Source organism: Sciurus vulgaris (genome assembly GCF_902686455.1).
Source record: "Sciurus vulgaris genome assembly, chromosome: 5".
Lineage (NCBI taxonomy): Eukaryota > Metazoa > Chordata > Mammalia > Rodentia > Sciuridae > Sciurus > Sciurus vulgaris.
In genome coordinates this window covers 20,910,764-20,926,273 of record NC_136465.1, presented here as the reverse complement: position 1 = coordinate 20,926,273, position 15,510 = coordinate 20,910,764, and positions in this window count along the sequence as shown.

Sequence of the window (15,510 nt, the reverse complement as noted above, 5' to 3'; positions counted from 1 at the left end):
GCTGAAAGAAGAATTTCAAATACACCTTTTTGTTTTGTTCTCTTTTCTAACATATAATTTACAGGTGTTTTAAGAAATAATAGCAAACCTAACTTTCTTTTCCATGTAGGGAAGATGTTTTTGCATGTGATCCACAGATCATGCAAACATATGGACAAGGCTAGTCATCCGTGTAGCTTTGAGAGTGTCTGTGCTCCTGTGTGTGTTCAAGCTGTAAAAAGAAGACTATTGTTTAAAAAAAAAAAAAAGCATGCTATTCTCATGAAGAAGCCAATCAGTTATTCTTCAGTAAGTTTTCACTATTTCACTAGCTCTCCTATACCCCTCTAGAGTTTTCAAAAGGATGTTTTTGTTCTGAGATCAATGAGTACATTTTGGTATAAGAAGATTTAATAACAAAACATCATCTAAATGAATATACATCCTTTAAAAATATTTTGCAAGTCATACTGAATTTCTCTTTCTGTCTTTCTTTCTTTTTGTCTTTCTTTCTTTCTTCCTTCTTTCTTGTTTTCATAGTCAAAACCCACAGATAATTAAATCCTAATGCACATTTGGCCCCAGGTGACTTGAAAATACTGAATTGATCCTATGAAGACAGTTTATGATAGCTAACAGTTTATGAAAAAGACCTAGGTCAGGCGTGAGAAAAGGCAAACAATAAGAGTCCCAGATTTTGACACTTGAAAGACCTTAAATACTGATTATATCCACTCCTCCCGACCTCCACACACAAACACTTTTTAAAAAACTGAACTTCATCTATTATTGTTGAGAGCCAATTAGTATTGCATCAGGAAAACTGACTTTTTTCCAGATGTGCTAGGAGGCTTAGGGTCCAGATGCAAATGGAGATGACCCTACAGAATTCAAGGTCCTGCTGCCATTGCAAAGAAAAGCAATTAACTTGAAAGTAGTTTTTATCTTAGAATCTTTGGCAAAATGTCAAGTATTATCAAACATTAATGTCACTTCTTTAAACCCATAGTCTTGAGTTGTTACTGTTTTATTAAAGGTTTCAGTCTGACCTAGATTAGTGATATGAATTAATTAATGTTATTTCACATTACGATTTGGCAACAACTTCCATGTCTTATTGCTTAAGAAAAACAAAAGTTGTTTAAATAACTTTTGTTGAAATAAAAATATGTGAACTAATAATGGCAGTAATTCATGCACAGTATATTTTATTCAACAACAATAGGTTTTTAGAAAAATGAATTTTAAATACAAGCCATATCCTTTCAGGTTAAAATATTGACCTTTTTTAAAAATATAAAACCTAGTGCTGCATTTCAGTTTTATTTTTATTGCTTTTTGTAAATTATCATTCCTGAGTTAATACATTACATACTGATGTGTTATTTAGTAGAAATAGGTTATTTAGTAAAAATATGTAGTGCATATTTGTGCCAAATACCCACTAGAATTTAATCATTTGTAGATTTTAACTACTTGAAGAGAGAAAAAAAAAGAAGTGAATTTAGTATGCATTGCAAAACATTTTTCAAAGGATGAGCATTCATTTAGATGGTGTTTGGTTTTTAAATATTCTTGGATCAAAATGCAGTCAATCTCAGGATAAAAAGTATGCTCTGGAATTTCTAGAGGAATAGATAGATAGATAAATAGATAGATAGATAGATAGATAGATAGATAGATAGATAGATAGATAGATAGGACTTTTCCAAAGAGATTGAATTGATTAGATAGAATTTGGGGTTTCTAGCATTTCACAAATTAGAATACATTTTTTTAAAATATATTTCTCCACTTGATTGTATTTAAGTTACAGGACTGTAGTTAATAGGCAAGAATGTGGGGCAGGGGAAAAGAAGCATATTATCAAACAAATCTTGTTGTTCGGACTTCTAAACATATAAATTCTTTCTGTGTTTCTTACAAGTTTATACATTGAAATCTCAGTTCTTAAATTATTTCAAAAAATTGAAGAGGAGATTTTCCCAAACTCTTTCTATGAAGCCAGCAATACCCTGAAACCAAAAACAGATGAGGACTCCACAACAACAAAACAGAAATCTACAGGCCAATATTCCTGAGGAACATAGAAATTTTTAGCAAAAATTAGCAAACAAGTCCAAAAGCATATTTAAAAGACTGATTATCCACCATTATCACGTGGAATTTATACCAGGGATACAGGATGGTTCTGCATGTCCTAATCCACAAATGTGAGATTTCACATTAACAGAACAAAGGGCAAAAAATTATCATATCAATAGATGTAGAAAAAGCATTTGATAAAATTTAACATCTCTTCATGTTAAAAACACTGAACAAATGAAGAATAGAAGGAACATACATGAACATAATAAAGGACATATGTAACAAGTTAATAAATAGCTAGTATTATACCAAATGGGGAAATGCTAAGTTTTCCAAGATCTGGAAAAAGACAAAAATGTCTGCTCTCACTACTTTTACACAATATTGTACTAGAAGTCTTAGCCAGAATAATCAGACAAGAGAAAGAAATAGAGGGTATCCAAATTAGAAAAGAGGAAGTCATATGACTATTTGCAACTGATATGATCTTATACGTTGAAAATCCTGAAGACTTCTGCAAAAAAAAACATTAAAACTAATTAATGAATTCAAAAAAGTTGCAAGATGCAAAATCCACATAAAAAATCAGTCATGTTTCTATAAACTAATGAAAAATTATCTGAAATGGAAATCAAGAAAGTGAAATTGCATGTATAATAACATAAAAATAATGAACTATCTAGGAATAAACTTAACCAAGGAGGTGAAAGATCTCTAGAGGGAAAACTATACAATATCAATGAAAGAAATTGAAGAGAACCCAAAAGATAGAAAGATATTCCATGTTCGTGTGTTAGAAAAATCAATATTGTTCAAATTTCCATACTATCAAAGTAATCTACAGTTTCACTGCAATCTCTTTGAAATACTAAAGATACTATTCAAAGAAACAGAAAAGGCAATCCTAAAATTCATATTAAAAAGTATGCATAAAAACGGAGTTGCCAAAGCAATCCAGCAAAAAGAACAAAGCAGGAGGCCTTATATTACCTGATTACATAATATTACAAAGCTAGAGTAATCAAAACAGCATGGCATTGGCATAAAAACTGACACATAAATCAATGGAACAGAATAGAGCTAGGAGTAAACCCATGCATCTACAGTTAATTGATCTTTGACATTGGTACTAAGAATATGCACTGGAGAAAGGACAATCTCTTCAATAAATGATACTAAGAAAACTGAATGTCCACATGCAAAAAAAAAAAAGAAAGAAAGAAAGAGAGAAACTGGACCCCATCTCTCTTCATATCTAAAAATCAAATCAAAATATACAAAATATATCAATGTAAAACCTGAAGCTATAAAAACACTAGAAGAAAACATAGGGAAAATACTTCAGGACATTGGACTGGACAAGAATTTGTTCAAATCACAAAAGACAAAAACAAGCATAAAAAATGGGATCTTATCAAATAAAAATCTTCTGCACAACAAAAGAAATAATGTAGTGAAGATAAAAATCTACTGAAATAGGTGAAAATATGTTTAAACTATGTGTCTTATAGGGATTAATATCTAGAATATAGAGAGCAAGAAATATTAATAGCAAAATAATGTGATTTTAAAATGTGCTATATATATAGAGAGAGAGAGAGAGAGAGAGAGCAAACGATCAAACAGGTATAAGAAAAAAGGTTCAATAGCACTAACTAATTATCAGGGAAATACAAATTAAAAACACAGTAAAATATCATCTCACTATGTTTAGGATTGATAATTGATATTAGGATGTGGAGATGTGAAGGAAAGTGAACCCTTATGCACTGCTGTTGAGAATATAAATTATATGTAAGATTAGCCCTCATGGAAAACAGTATAGAGATTTTTCAAGAAATTAAACATAGAGCTGCCATATGATTTAGCAATCTCATTCTTGAATCTGTACCCATAGGAAATAAAATCACTATGTCAAAGAGACATCCACACTCCCATGTTCATTGCAGCACTATTCACAGTGGCCAAGAAACAAAAATCAAGCTATGTCCACCAACCAATGAATGAATTTTAAAATGTGGTCCATGTGCACAGTGGAATACTATCCAGCCACAGAAGAATGAACTCTTAATATTTACAACAACATGGACAGAACTGGAGGACATTATGTTAGATGAAATAAGCAGGCACAGAAAGACAAATTCTGATTGATCTCGTTCATGTTAAACCTAAAAAAAGTTAATCTCATCAATGTTGAAAGGAGCAAGGTAGATACCAGAAACTGGGGAGAAGGAAGGGGAAGAATGGATGGAGAAAGATTCGTTAATGGATATTGTTACAGTTAGGTAGGATAAATTAGTTCTGGCGTTCTATTGAACTGTAGGATGACTATGGATAAGGGCAACATATTGCACCTTTCAGAAAATCTAGAGACAGGATTTTGAATGTTCTCACTACAAAAAAACAAATGTTTGAGGGGCTAGATATGCTTACCCTTGTTTAAGCATTACAAAACATATACAGGTATGAAAATATCACATGGTACTCCATAAATATGTACAACTACTATGTGTTAATTTTAAAAAATAAATAAACCTTTAAAATTTACAGCCAGAGCCTTTTTTTTTGCCCTATTGTGTGTATTTGTAAAATAGAAGATTTGTAAAATCATTTTATTAATAGTTGCTCTGTTTTTGATATTCCTAAATATCAAAGATATTGAGATTCCTAAATATCAAATACTAAAGATGACACTCCAGAAACACAAGCATTTTCATGTACTTGGTAAGAATAATTGAGGAAGGCTAATTCTCAGATCTTTGCTTTCAAAAGAAAGCAATTTAAGGAGCATTCAATTCCATTTGATCATGTTTTGAGAAGCTCCTGGGAAAGGGCAATCATTTTGACGGTGTATCTCAGAAGTCTCCAGGTAAATTCTAATGCTTTTGCTGTTGGTATATTGTTTCAACTTCAGACTTTTATGCACAAGACTATTTTGAACTCCTGTAAACCACATTCTTTGTCACTCTATCTGAAAACACATCACCTTAACTCACTGTCTTTGGAGACTTTCACAGTTGCACATTTGCTTGTCTATTTGCCCATGTTGCTATAGAAACACTGTTCCATAAGGTTACCTAAGATATTTACCCCAAGGATATGTATCATCTTTGATTTTAATTTACAGTAACATATCTACTAAAAATTCTGTATAATAGTTATACTATTCATAATACCTTTTTTATGATGGTCAGAAAGGAAACATTTCTTTTATAAGTTAAAATAAAAATATTCATGTTCTGAGACAGAACAAAGTCTTTTCCTAACTTAAAAAAAAAATCCCAGACTATGGTGTCTGCAGAGAGCTACTAAGCTGTGATCCTGTGCACTGTAAAGCCTGGGTAGAATTTCCCTAGCTACTATAAATATTTCAGAGAGCATCAGAGCTAAAATATCTGCAAGTCAGATGGGACCAACAATTAGTTTTAGCCAGGTTAAACAGTATACGCTTGATTATAGTCCTTGCCTTCATCATGGAGATAACCCTAACAATTTAAACAGTAATAATAGTAATAATGTCAAGTACCATTTAACAAGTGCTTAGACCGTGTGCTGAATCTCATTTATTCTATGCCATAGCACCATGAAGGAGGTACTAAAGTTTTCTTTAAGGTTACAAAGGTTGAGTAACAACCTTTATTTTACGTCTTGCAGCTGTGAACAGGGGAGGCATCAATCAGTCTTGCCCAGTGCAGGCACCCTTCAGAGCACACTATACAACCACTGTAAGAAGAGTTGAACTACAATCTAAATTTACTAAAATATGAGGATCTGAGTAAGTAAGAGGACATGCATTGAGCATTGCTGTGTCTCCTGTGATGGGGCATGAGCTCAGAAGTGTTTTTATGCTTAAAAATAACCTAAAGTAGAGCTTTTGGAATGGAGGATAGAAGAAATTACCATTTGCAATGAAGCTGTCACCAGAATGACCACCTTAAATTCCCTTTGCTGATGGTGTGTGTGTGTGTGTGTGTGTGTGTGTGTGTGTGTGTGTGTGTGTGTGTTTAGGCTACTCAATAAGCAACCAACCTCAGAAATTTGGCCCTGATCCATCCTGGGCTGCCAATAGAGACCTGGCCTGAAAATGAACTCCATTAATTAGACTGCAGAGTCAAACATGGTTTTATTCATAGGGCCAGACACAAGTCAGAAAACAGGCACAATATCTTTCACATTACCGAAAAACGACTCATAGAAGTTAAAATGTGCCCTTTAGACATTTTTTTTAGATTTATTTTTAAATGTTCCAAAAAAATCTGTGTATGAAGAAAAGTGCTACTCAAGCAATATTTGTATAAAATTAATTAATATAAAATACAAATAAATCTTTTTTCTCAAATTAGGTTTACTCTAGTGTAAATTTTTAAAAAGGCATTATTGGGAGACAAGAAGGTGTATAGGAAGGGATACCAGAGGACAGGACAATCTGAATAGAACTTGAGAGTGCAGAGAGAAAGTTAAGAGCTTCTTTAACATGCAAGGGCTGGAGGGAGGTCTGGGAGTATTAAATATTAATTTTAACTCAAAAACTAATTTTAAACATCAAAAAATAAAATGAAAATTTTGATTTATTAAATGACAATATCAAATAAAAACAAATGAAGCCCATGCTTTGCTACTGCCCCTAGCATGGCACAGTCTGTTTTATTGTACATTCCATGATGGGGCAGCACTGGGTAAGGGAGCTTAAAGAAAGAATATGCTGGAGGACCCCAGCTTGAGTTAGTGGCACAGACATCATGTTACCCCAGAGTGGGCCTTTCCCGTAAAAGGGATGCTGCTTCTGGGAGGAAAGGAGATGTGGATTCTGTGAACTGATCAGTTCTGAGAGGGTGTTATCTTAAAAAATAAATTCATTTGACCCATGACATATCGCACTTGAACAAATAGAAAACACTGTGATTATCTTAATTAGCATTTTTAATAGGAATATGGTTGATTTTTTAAGCTAATCAGAATATGGTTATCATAATTGAATTTTAATTAGAAATCTTTATACAAATAAAAGGAGAAGTTTGAATCCGATAGGGAAACTTGATCTCATGGGCATACACGGTATTATTTAGTTCCTCTAACTAACCAGCAACCCTACAAGATTATCAATAAATCACCTAGCATTACATGTTCTGCTGCAGTGAGAAATCGGACACCCTTCCTCTGTTCTAGAGACATTTGAGTTTAGAATAAAATCAGATCAAGACAGCAGAAATGTCACTCTGCGTGGAGGACATTTCCTTAACAGTGATGGAAATGTATTCAGAGATCTACAGTGTCCTTGAGTGACATTAACCTACTGATGATCCATTTAGTTCACCCAAGCTGAATCAATCATTAGAAATAAAATAAATCTCAGATAATTATTAACAAAGAAGGCTCTCTTTTCCTTTAGAATGTTTTGAGAGGAAGGGATGGTAAGGATGGAGAGAAGTTAAAATTTGGTGAAATGTCCACTTAATAAGAAAATTATAAACAGAATCTGAATTTTCAGTATCAAATACTTGCGATTTAAAAGAAAATGAGTAATAAGCCAGTGTAGGATGTATACAAAGAATCTATTTTGTTTAGAAAGGGAGGTAAGGTAGGCTATCAGGTTACAATATATTTTCCTTTTTTACATATATTTGTTTGTATTCTTCTTTGTTGCTGCTTACACCTACCAGGTACATTAACCTACGGGCAAGTTTCCTCATTGACCAAGAGAACAGAATTTAGTGCCCAGTGATTCCAGAATCATCTAGGAAATAAGCTGAGCATTTATCATTTCAAAGCTATTTGAATATTTCAAATTGGTTTTTCAAATATTAAAGCTAAATATCCTTAAAAATTGAGTTACTTCTCCAGCCTAATTTAACTAGGCAACCCACCTTCCTGAGGGTTTGAGTTATATTTTTCTCCCTGTCAGATTAAAAAAAAAAAAAAATGAGTAGCAGTTTTTACATGAAGTCAGGAGAAGGAAAGATAGTTTATAACTGAGCACATCCTGTGTGCACCAGGCACTGAGCTAGATGTTCTCCAGAACTTGTTCAATATCACAAAAAGGAGACCTATGAGCATTATAATCTCCATTTTATTGATTCAACGAAGACTTAGAAGGTTAAGTTATCTGCACAGGGTCACACTGCTTTAAATACAAAGAGCTTCTGTGAGAATTCACTGTGATTGATTTCAAAAGGTGTCTCTGTCACATCACGTTGTACAACTGCGCAGAGAGACCATTTGCCCTTCACCCTGTGTTCAGCAGAATGAGCCAGGGGTACAGGACTGAGGTTTTCTGCAAGTTAACCCCAGATGTGAACTATTTGCTATACAAAGTGACTCAGTGACTTTGGTTTTAAATGGGAACTTTATCGACACTAATTTTTTGACACTATCATTCCTGCAGTTTAGAATATTATTAGATTTATAAGCAGAACTGAGTGGGCCTTGCAATGCTAGTATTTTTTTGTCATTGTTCATTTCTGCCAGTGACTTTGTCACATAAATTCAATTGAATTCCTCTGAGAGGGCTTTTCTTTTTGGCTTATACTTGGCAGTGTAATTATACATGCTTTTTTTTATTTTTATTTTTTTAGTTTTAGATGGACATACTACCTTTATTTTATTCACTTATTTTTTTATGTGATGCTGTGGATCGAACCCAGAGCCTCACACATGCTAAGCAAGCGCTCTACCACTGAGCTACAACCCCAGCCCTATATATGCTTTTTAATGTACTGTTATACCATCTCCTTCTAGAACCTATCCTCAATTGGACTATCATCTCACTCTTAAATGACCCATTAAAATATTTCATAATATACAGATGTACTAACAAACCAAACTGTTTTCTCACTAAGGGTGATTCTGTCACAAACAATGGAAATGACTGGTTTTTCTCTCTGATTTTTCCAGATTTTTCTCTTCTTGTCTTCTCTCTTCCTCTTTCCCTGTCTCTCTTGCTTTCTCTTCTCCCCTTCTTCCTCTCCTTCTTCCTCCATTTCTCTCTGCCCCCTCCCCTCCTTCTCCTACATTCCCACACGCATTTAATTCTCTCTATCTTTCTTTCCTCCTTCCTTTCTTCTTCTAGTGCAGTAGGTTTTACAATCCTGCCTTTTCACTTAACACCCAAAATGGGTCAGACTGCATCTTAGACCCTAAGCACACCAAACACTCTGTTCCTACTTCCCCTCTTTCTCCTTCTAGGAAACTTCCTCTCCTCTTGAATGCTGAGTTAAAAAACTCTCCCTGAGAGCTTCCCCAATTTCCCCCTAACAGAAATAATCCCTCTGTACTTCTGTTGAGGGACTATAATAATTATAGTATTTTAATTATAATTAAATAATGTTGATGTAAATGAAGTTGGAGATGGTATGGTTTGTACTCCATCATGGAAAAGATTGGCACAGGACTAAAGATATGAGGTAGAAGAATTTATAAATGAGTTACTTTAAATGTGAATAAGCAAAAAGTGACAGTGAGCAAATCCATAACAGTTCCTATTTTCTATCCTGAATAGCAATATGCGGGAAAGTAAAATATGAGAAGGGTGTTACTCACAGCATCCAGAGACTCTGGTCCAGGTCCAGGTAATAGGTTTAATGCCCTTGATTTCTTTACATCTGTATTCTGAATGCTCTTAGACTCAAAAAAAAAATTGTCTATGAATTAGACAAACACTGTGTCCTTTCCACTTAAAAATTGTTTGATTTGATAAATTTTATAGACCCTCAAGGGACTAAATCGTGAAGGTTTATCACTTCCATATCATAAATTACTTTGTCTCCAAAATGCCAGCAATGTTCAAGCATACCTGATTTAGTAAAGTTATTTTCTCTTGGTCTTGGGAGCTGCCTGACTGTGGTAGGTAAGGTTTTTGTTTTGCTTGGGTCTTATTCCTGTTGTCTCATACTGTGCCTTGAAAACAATACAGTAGTTTGAATGAAGTGAGATGAGGATAAATATTGTCCTCACAGTGATGGTAGCCAAAGTTCAGCAAGTAGAGAGTGGGATAATGGTCCATTTCCTCTTCTGTGTAAGCATGGGTGGCAGCCAAAGGTACTCTGTTGAATTTTGCTTCCTGTATACACTCTGTATCATTGTGTGTGCTACTCAGGATGAATTTTAGAAAGCATGCCAAGTGGAATTTCACACCAGGTTTGGAGGAAGGGAAAGACAACAAAGTGAACTTCCCCTCCCTTCACCCTATTCCCACCCTTTACCAAACAAGGGGAGATTCATATATAACAAACATTTCAATGGAATACAACTCTAGTTTGCGACAAGGCAAATCAAATATTAACAATTATTATTTCTGCCTTGTGTCCCAGCAAGAACTCCAGGCAGTTCCAACCAATAGGACTAAGGGAGTACAATTTCCTGTCCTCTACTGACAGAAGCATTAGGACTAATTTCCCAGCTTCTAGTTATCTCGCCATCTAATAACACACCTGTCAACAGGGCCCTGTGTACTCTCAGCCTTACTGTTGACTCCCAGATAATCCCTAGGGATTTGTGAGGCAAAAAAGAACTCACAACTAAATTGGAAAGAGGACTGGGAAGGAACTAAGTATAACTACAGAATCATATCAGGGAAAATCGGTGCAGGAAAACGATAGAGAGGAGCCAGAAAAACACACAAGAGTTCCAGACAACTGCATAGGCTGAGAATCACTGTTTAAAAAAAAGCTTTGGCATTAATCAACCAATGAATAGAACTGGAGAGCGACTGAACATGTGGGGCAGAAACTCACTTGATTTTCTCCTTTTTTTTTTACAATATTACATAAGATTTACTTTTCTTTTTTTATTTTTTACAGACTGCATTTTGATTCATTGTACACAAATGGGGCGCATCATTTCGTTTCTGTGGTTGCACACAATGTAGATTCATACCATGTATGTAATCATACATGTACATAGGGTAGTGATGTCTGTCTCATTCCACCAATTTTCATACCCACTCTCCCTCTCATTTCCTTCCACATAAAGTTCCTTGATTTTCTCCTCTTTAAATGAAACCTATGCCAGGATATTTTTAGGAAGATTGAATGACATAACAAAATATTTAGCATTATACATGTCTGGATTTGAGAAATATACTCTTATTAATGTGACAATAAAATTGGAGGGTTATTTCATGAGCAATTTAAGAAAAAAAATTGACTCTAGAAAAGCGAAAGCAAAAATTGAAAAAGTAAGATCATCTTAAGCTACAGAAAGAAGAATGGAGAGGCATCCCAGGTTGAGATCATTAAAATATAAAAGATCTTATATAGTGTTGTATGATTTTGTTTCACCTTGACATAGAAAAGTGACTAAAATGCGAATTAGACATAAGTCAAACAATGTAGTATTTTTAAATTGAAGATTTAAAATATATTTAAAAAGAAATCTTAAGCAGGTAACAACTGAAGAAAAATAAATATGGAGGCAAATGCCAAACACAGGAGAACAGGGAAATCCTGGAGACATCCATTAGCCTGCCTGACTTCCTTCCCAATTATACTCATGGAAGATATATTAGTAGAACAGTGTGTAAACAGCTTGATAAATTCTAAATGTGACCAATCACTACTAGCAGTTTCTTAAAGTTACACCGTGAATGCTCTCACCAAATATTCTAGTATCTCCATGTGAGAGATTTCCAATGACTATGGACACAGAATCTTCTGGCACAATCAGCTGGCTGCCTTCCATGGTAGTAAATTGTCTCCAGACTGACCTCAGCAATTGTCTCATTTAAAAGTGCGTTTTATTATTTGATGAATCTCTAGTGTGCAGAAAATAGTGATTTGTTAAGTCAGGTTTTAATTTTCTTGGAAGTTTTAGATGTCTACTTAAAAATGAACAAGAAATATTTACATAAAAATTTTATAAACTTTGTGTGCATGTGTATGTGTGGGTACTCACACACATATTATTATATCCATAATACCCATTAAACTAGTTGTTTTCACTGCTACTGAAAAGAAAAATGGAATGTTGGAGAGGTTATGAACAGATTGTGGGAATGAAGACACTGGGAACCTGTGCTTTTCATATATGCAGATATGAACAATTACGAGACACAAACTGATAATGAAGTTCAGTTAACCTGGTGTGTTTGAAAGGCACTTTATAGATGAGACTGGCTAGGAAAGTGGCTTATGCTTTATATCTTTGTGAAGCCAGGGTATGCTGAAAGATCCTGGTTGCCATCTAGAATGTAATTTTTTGAAGTACATATTTACTAGATAGATCTAGTTACTGAATTTGCAGACATTGATGTTTACTTCATGACTGATCAGATTCTAGGTTCTTGATTTCTGAGATTCCTCAAATTGTTGTGTTCCTATGTGGAAATTATTCTTTACTACTGACATAAAATGCTGTCATTTGTGTCCTTATGAATACCATTTTTGTATAATGAATAAGAAGGGCTTTCATAGGTTCTCCATGCAGTTAATTCTTACAGGGAAAAGCAATCACCATACAAAGAAAGAAATCATTTTCATTTAGGGAATGATAAAAAAATGCCACTTGCACATGCATAACATTTATTTAAAAAGATAAAAAGAATTAACATACAAAGTATTCAAGATACTGCCCATCTTCTCCTGAATATGTATGAAAGGCACAGGAATGTTTTACTTTATTAATATGCCCATTACTAATCTGTATTTACCAAAAGAGAAAAACTGCATCTAAGCATTTTTATATCAGAATCCAACTAGAAAACTAAGTCCAGCTCTATTAAAGGTATTGACTACATATCCTGAGACATTAAGCTAGGTGATCCAAACAAATGCAAGAAAGGAAGAGTTGTAACTGTGAGGTTTTCACCTCATTCCCACACACCCTATGCACATTCCCACATAAAAGGAAAAGAAAATTTAGCAGTTTACAAAACTTAAAAGTACTTTGATAAATAAAACAATCATTTTGCTTAAAAAACATGAGTTTCCTGCTCTGGTGTTATACACACACAAATATTTCTACTAGTGTCTCAGTATCTGTTACTATGTTTTATTTTTATTATATTTTTTGTTTAGCATTAATTTCTACAAACAGTCATGAAATCCATTTGGAAAAACAAGAGGCCCAGAATAGTCAAAGCAATCCTGTGGACAGAATTCAAGTGAGTGGTACGTGTATTAACAAAATGTTAGACTGGAGATTGGCAAATGTAACTGAAGATTAATTATTTGAAATGTAACTTAATGAAAAGATTTTAAAAACTTAAAAAAAAATCAAGGTGTATTTTGTAGACCATCAGTAATAGAGAAAACCAGACTGAAGAACTTAATGGTTGGTAATGGAAAATCAAGGAATGAATAGGTGCAGCCAGAGAAATGCAAATAGCCTTGTTTTAATTAAATTGACTAAAAAGGTAAGTGGCACATTAATTAAATTCACAAATAATAATAAATTAACAGTCTGAAAATTTTAAAGGTTTGCAACTTGCTTTTCTCTTCAACAGATTTTGTGAACAATTAAAAGGGCTATTTTAATAATTCCTATCTAATTTTAAAAACATTAGAAACAGTCTCTGTGCATAGTCTCGATTCTCTAGGGTTCTTCTATCTTTCATACTCTTTGGGGATTCCTCCCTAATTATGCAGAAATAGCCAAACCAGACTTGGGGGAAGCACCTTGGAAAAACAAACTCAAATGTAACAGAAATGACAGAATACTTAAAATATAAGCCAAATACAGAAATTTTGATTCATTCAGAGACATGTAAATTAAGTTTGAATGCAGCTGTAATATCAATAAAGTGTAAACATCTGTATAGTAAAAGAACATAACCAGTGACTTATTAGCCTAAGCTTGAATTCACATAAGACATAAAGGAGCTAGTCAACACCAACTACAACACAAAAACATTCAGTTAATGCAGATTACCCTGAAGACCACTCAGGCAGACTAATTATGTGTTTGGATAGGTGCAGCTGGATGTTTATTCCCAGAGTTGGCTGTACCACATTCCCAGATACAGAAGAAACTGCTTGTCATCGGAAACTTGAAATTATAGCTCTCATTTCACAAGGAAATTTCATTAGAAACTTGAGGTTTTCTCAAATCTAAGAGAATTGTATCACATACAGCATCATAGCAAAGCCACTATTAATTCAACCAAAATGATTCCTGATGAATTTTAAATATCCTATAAGTTTGTAACTAATTAGTCAAATCTGGTCATGCTCATTATATAGAATCAACATATTGAATAGAGAATTTGAAATCCCAAATAAATATTGAAAAAAAAAGTTTTCTCTTTCAAAATAAAAGAACTCTGTTGTTTCCTCAATGTTCACAGTAAATACAGCATTTTGACTATTGTTAATATGTTTGCTTCCTGGAAGTAAGCTTTGCAACAGAAAACAAAAAATAAAATCAAGGCTGAATTATCTAAATACCTTTATTCTTCCAACCTGTTTACCATCATCTAAATCATTTCTATGCTTAAGGACTAATAATACCTTCTCTTCCTCTCCTCTTGGGGCTCGTGGGAAATGTTCTTAGATTATGAAATAAATTACCCTACCAAAACTTACAAACTATAGTATAAATGGTTTTCACTGAGAAGTACTAGAGAAAGTTATTTTTTTATATTGTCAGCAGATCCAGTCATTGATAATTCCAGAAAAGAGTTTGACTTCTATCTCCACCTGTAGGCAGCTTCTCAAAAAGTCCCCTCTGTTCAGGCTGTCCCTGGCTCCTAGTTTCTAGATCTTTTCTAATTATTATGTCCTCTTCCTAATTAACTAAACTTGTTTCTCCTTTCTCTATGGACATTTTCTCTACTTTTCCAGGTGGTAGCTAGTTAATTCAATAAACAAATCTCTTCTAAACAGATACATTTACCTATAAATAGTGGCTTTGGTAGATAATGTTTTATGGACCAAAAGAAGGATACAATGTAGCCAGGTTGTGAGCTGATCTCTCAGGGTTTTCCAAATTTTAGTGTCTAATCTTGTCAATTAAGGGTCACCACTCTTTGAAATAAGTCTCAGCAGCATAGCCTAGAGCCAAAATTAAAAAAAAAAAAAAAATGGAATATAATGGAGGTAAGTTTCGTTCCTACTAAGGGCAGTAACAAAGTCACTACCCTATCAGGTATTCACGTGGATTTGACATGACACACACTTATGCAGGGAATTATTTCATTGAATACTATTTTAAAGAATAGTCCTGTTGAAGAACTGAATCATCATTGCTTTTGTAACATGGGACATATTTGTTCTCTCCCTCTCTCTCTGCCAGAATTGGCACCCTGACTGTTCTCATACTGTTTTATGTAATTGCTCTCTGAGTAGATGAAGCTGCCACCTGTTCACAAATACAACACATCACTCCCCTTTGAGAGTATGATTTAAATGAATCACAATGGGATAATGAGCTGGGACAGCAGTTTCACATCTGTATAAACATACGTACCTCTTTCACTCAGACGGATCATTTTCTCCTAATAGAGGAAGGGTT